The following is a 6,000-nucleotide window of genomic DNA, read 5'->3' as shown; positions in this document are numbered from 1 at the left end:
AGCAGTTTCTGTCTCTCCTGGAGGTGATTTTGCGAGGTGGAGCAGAAAAGGATGGGGGCAACACCCCCGGGACCTGCTGCTCCTCCTCATCTGAGGTGGCCCTGGTAGGAACAGGCTTCAGTAAGGGGTCACCAGGACGGCTTGAATAGGTGGGCAGGAGATTTCGAGGGAGGACAAGGGGAGCCAGGAGGCCACAGCCAGTAGTATCGGATGTGTTCAAATACGAATAGCCTGTCATGGCATGGAGGGCATATGCAGGGATGAAAACAGGGTGAGACGCTTGATGGTTGGGCATCACAGAAGAGTCCCTACCACCCCAGTAGTGGTCCCTCGCCAGGGACTGGTGGTGCGTGCTTGGCTGGGTGCTGCTGTGCACAACGTGGTGTTGCAGTTGGTTACTGTGGTTAGCGGTGTAGGCTGCAGGGTGGAGCAGGCCAAAGTGAAGCTTGACGGCCATTAATTCATTACTAAGCCTGGCATTTTCTTCTTTCAGGGCCATGAAGTGATTCTCCAGCACGTAGTCGTTCATCCTTCTCTTCTCCCTTGACCGCTTGGCTGCCTCGTTGTTCTTGCGACGTTTCACCCAGTAGAGTTCGTCCTTGTGCTCTTCAGGTATGAACTCTCTTTTGCGACGGGGTCCCCTATGTGCCAGGTCATTTTCCCCTTGTGAAATATGTCTGTCTTGGCCTTCATGAAAAGGTGATGACAGGGACTCCATTGTAGATGAAAAGTGAGTACCAACAGAGACCTGAAATCAAAAGGAATAGAGATTGAGTCTCGTGTTGGAGTTTGAATAATACAGGTACTTCCCTCTTTTATAATGGTGACCTTATCTGATTTGGGTTTCACCTCATCTAATCTTGGTTTGTCTTCACTGTAAGAACTGTACAATCTCTGAATTAACTGATGATTGGAGATTTTAGGGTTGACAATCTTCATTTAAATCTTCATTTAAAGTGAACAATGTTTTTTGATGTCGAGAGGTATATTCCCTTTATGACAGCAAAACTACAAAAACTAAGTTGGTCTTGAATGTCATTGTTAAAATGTAACTGGATTATGCTGAGAGGATAGATATTGTAGATAATCTTAGATTATGGGAATATTTATGCAGTATATATAGTATGTATATGTGTATTTATTTATGTATTTGTCATAGCTATCTAGAGGCTGTAAATCCAAAGTCTCTTGCCAGTCTATAAACACATTGACAGCTTAGATAAGTTTATTTGTTCTTTCTTTTTCTGAGGTCACTGCAGCCCACTCAGTTGCACCTACCCCGGTTTACGGCCTCAAGCTCTCAAACCTCCCTTCCTCACCTCACCTCCTACCTGTCTAGACCATATGGGGACATGTTGTGAAAGAATAAGAAGAACGTGTACTAATGTTTTATACAATCAATATTCTGTTGTATGCCGTTAGGTCATGCAGCAACACTCATACCAGATTTCAAACAATAGCTACTTTAACATAAACTTAGCTTTCGACCCTGCTGAAAATCCTCTGTTTCTGCAATTAAAGTTGGAGTCAGTGATTCTGTAAAATGCTTTTTGTCAAAATACCTTTTTGTCTCCCAACCGCTACCTGCAATCTGGCGTTAATCTACTTCCAAGGCTATGTAAACTGGTATAAACAAAGGTTATGTGGACAAAGGGGGCTTACCCTAGCTAGAAACATGCCCGTTTATAGAGCCTGGGCTGTGGATTAACACTGGATATTTTCTGCACACACAGTACAGTCAGGTAGCGAATCGTGAGGAGATATTCACTGATTTTGACAAACAGTGATTTGACAACAACAAGCTTTCTCCAGAATCGCTGGGTCCACCTTTTAAATCAGAAATGATTTGTGATATTAGTAGATTTTCATTTTACAAAAGGGTTGACTGTAGCTTTTTATTATGAATGTACACAGTTTAGATTTCAGAAAGAGACAATTCTTTAGTAGTGTTTGAGTCTGATAGACTTGTGTTTCTCACATCATTCCACCCCCCATCCCCCACCTTCCTCTTTGATGGACTGTTCTACCAAATCACCACTTCCCCCTTCTCCATCTCTTTTATCTACTTGTCTCACTTCATTCTTTTACGTTGTGTGGAAAGACAGACAGACAGTCAGTCAGGGGTTAGTGCATTTGTCCACAAGGCAGATGGTAAATTCACTATTTTCAATAACCAAGCTGAGGAATACTGGCAACTTTTAATATAGTCTTTCATTAGCGTGGGTTGTCTCATGGGAAGCTGTGCAGAAAGGATGATCATTGTGTTGAAACCACAGCCAGCCACCTGTGCATGTAGTCATATGCAGAAACACACACACACTGAACATACTTTCTCGCCTTTTAATTTATTGGGGTTTCCCAAACCTTATATTCTCGCAAAAAAAACAATGTAGTTGATAATATAATTTCTAACTGGACCTCATACAGTACCCAAAGCTAGCACTGACATGCAACAGCTAACCGCACTGTGTGCGATTTCAAACGAGGAACTTCAGTATTCTCTTCAGCACAAACCATAACTTCACACTATTACCTCAAACTTATCATGCAGTATCCTGTGTACATGTAGGTTCCCATTTGTATGTCTGTTACTCACACTAAGAGCAGCAATTTCTCAGTATATTCACTGACCTACAGTGGTATTTTGCCATGCCAGTCAGGCTAAGCCAGAGAGATCAAAATAAACGTTTCAAAGAGGCCAGGCACCCTGTGTGCGGTGGTGTGAACGCTCATCAGGTTAAAAATAATCAAGCCTGTGCCCAACGAGAACATAGACCAGAAGCCCAAATGCTTTTGTTTGCCTGTCTTAGAAAATGCACACCTGCATTCTTGTGTGTGTGACACAAAGACTAAACGTTGTACCCTGCTCTAGCAAACCCAAAAATAGAACCAGCAGGAAGAGACAGAACAATAATCACACAGGGAGGCAGAGAGGGTTCCTGAGTGAAATCTCTCTTGAGGCCTGCTCACTACTCGGCTGCACACTTGCACCTGTTTCTTATTGACTAATTATAGCCAGCCTGCTTTTTAGTAAGGAACTCTCAAACTTCTTCTTTTTGTGTCTATCTGTTTTCTCTTCCTAAGCCATCTGCTGTTGTGTTGTGGTGCACCCTGCCAGCCATAGTTAAAATAACTACCCATAGGAGTAAAAAATTGGTCAGTCCGTATGTTGTGGCTTTTTACTTCGATGCTCTATCTTCATTTCTCCTTTAACTGCCATTGGGGAAATTAAAGAGAATGAACGCTCTCTTGAATAAACAATTTGCCACAGTTCTTGGGTTGAATTGTCCTTTAACGCATACATTCCTTGAAGGGCTGTGCTAATAACCAAAAGTACCACATTCCCTGTACCTGTCGTGTATTGTAATTGTAAAGCACCATATTAATATATTATTCATTTTTTCAACTGTTTATTCATGCAAATTCAACTGTAATCAAAGTATTTACAACATTTTGAAAGAGGAAAACGGATATCTGAAATGTTCTCACTATACAGAGAGTGCAGAGTCACATCAATGTCATTATGTAAGAATGGCTGGATAGACTGTATCTTCTTTTTAAGTTTTATTAATTCTGTTTTTTTATACCATCATAGAATATATAAAGCATATTGAGGCTTTGTATTGATGTTATGCACAAGATTCTTCCTTACACCCAATCATCTTTTTTTTTTATGCTATGCGAGGTTGAGTACTGTTATTTAAAATGTTTGAAACCTGGTTTGGACGTGCATGGATGGGATGCAACTTAATGAAAGCTATTGTTATTATCTGTCAGATGGTTGAGAGAAGGTTTGTGGAATTTGAATTAGGCCGCAAACTTATGATCAGTTATTACATGTGGCCGCATCAGTAATAAAAAAAAACGACAGTGGTATTTGCAGCCCATCACAATATCAGGCTTTATAATCGATAATCTTACAACAACTTTAACACTGCGCGACACAAACTCTAATGTTTGTGCTACAGTTTACAAGGCAAACAACTTTTGTGTGAAGGTTTCATAAAATATCCAATCAGGAACTTCTTAAAGGAACATCAAGATGTATTGCAATTTTCCATAGGATTTATTCGATTTAAAAATGTATTAATCTGAGACCGTAAGGGTCACACCGTTCCCTGCTGTCGTTACAACTTTAGTTAAACGCTACTTCCTTCTTACGAGATTAAACAGAGTAAAATAAACATATTAGACTATTTGATTACATATGTATTCGAAATGTTCAGTTACTTGATTTCAGTTTTTAGCTGTACAGAGTTTTACAATAGAAACAGACCATGACCAAAGCATGTCCTCCTATATTAATTTGCAGATATTATGAAGGTGGTAACACTTCCTCTTCCTCAAACATTTCTTAATATTAATCCAAATGCGTTTTCAGAGAATGCACTCTGAATTAATTTATATTGTTTTGATAAATATATAAGGAATACAAACGATCCCTTTTCCTGTATTTTATCAACATGTGAAAGAGTCGACTTTGGACTTCACAGCGTACTATGTATTGTTGCACTGTGATGATCGGCATGAGAATGGTAGTATACACGTACAACAAACCCTCTGTCCTTTGGTTACTAACACCTGAACCATTTCCTCCGCTATAAGTCCAACTGTTTACATTTGTGGTCCAAACCATTTCAGTTGTTAGAATGAGCTGGAGGCCTTACCTGCAACTGCTGCTTGCAGAAAATCCACCACTGCAGAGGTGCCAACGACTTAATTCAGAGAATCAGTTGAGCCCTTGCCCGGTGCTAGAATACAACTTAGAGCAGGGAACTCCCGTTTGAGACTGCGTCATGAGATTGATGCATATAAAAGCAGAAAGGGGGCTGATAATGTCCTGTTGCTTTTAGTCCTACCCTCTCACCTCCCTCCTTTGCTCTCTCTCACCCTTTACGTGAGGTTTTTCATGTCTGTCACTTGGATTGTCCACCTGCGCAGTCACATTAAAAGTATCTGACTGGCCCCGTGGATTGTAGTTGTGGTGTCTTTGTCTTGCCCACGAGGGGGTCACGATTGTGTGACGCTGTCAATTTCAAACAGACATTTAGTGTATTGCATGCTAAAATTGCAAAGGATATGCATCGAAGACCCCAGTGTATAGAAATACCACACCATTATCTTTCTTCTATGCATTTTTGTTTTGTCTAAACTGTTTATTGCTTGTTTGCTGTTCTAAATCTGCATTATTATTTTTATGTGTAGTGTTCTTCATTTAAATGTAGCAGCAGTAGGAGTAGAAGACTTAACTACAACTGAATACCCAGAAAAAAAAAATCTCCTTCAGATTTTTACACTGAAGCATAACTGAGCAAAAATAACTGAAGTGACTGAATTTCCTGTCATTTGAGTGTTAAATAAATCTTTGGCGCCTCCGATTTGCAGAAAAAAAGAGAAGCATTTGTCACTTAATCAGAAGTCGCAATTGCAACTATGTGTCTGCACATTTAATATTCTCTCAATAACCTGCTTTTCGTAATAAACTTTGTCAGCTTTGGAACCACCATTAAAGGAAGACAAGACCTTTACAAATTGAGGGATGCATGCTTTTGGCGTGAAAGTAAATTTGACCTGAGCCCCCATTTCTCTGTTTAGACACGTCACATGTACACTTTGTTTCCTGTGAATGTTGCATATGTGTATGCTAAATGCTTTGTTCTTGTCTTACCACTAAGAAGACGCAGTCTACCCTATGCATCTAAAAAATAATTATTCCGTATTCATTCTAAATTGAAAATATGTGTGAACTTCATGGCCAATGAGCAAAATTAGACAAACATTTTTTGTGTTAATATTAGTTTCCTAATTACAAACTCTGACGTCAGACTTAATCTCCCTGACCTTCCTTATATCTAGTTCAAAGTTACCTACAGCGAAAACCGGTAGACTACATAATATTTTCAAACAGAAACATTCAGGGTTTAAACTGACTCCTTAATACACTAGATTATTTGTCAAATGTTGTTCCAACTAATCGATATCTGGAAACTAATTGTAAAT

Source organism: Ammodytes marinus, assembly GCF_949987685.1.
Source record: "Ammodytes marinus genome assembly, chromosome: 8".
NCBI classification, from domain to species: Eukaryota; Metazoa; Chordata; class Actinopteri; order Uranoscopiformes; family Ammodytidae; genus Ammodytes; species Ammodytes marinus.
This window is presented reverse-complemented; position numbering follows the sequence as displayed.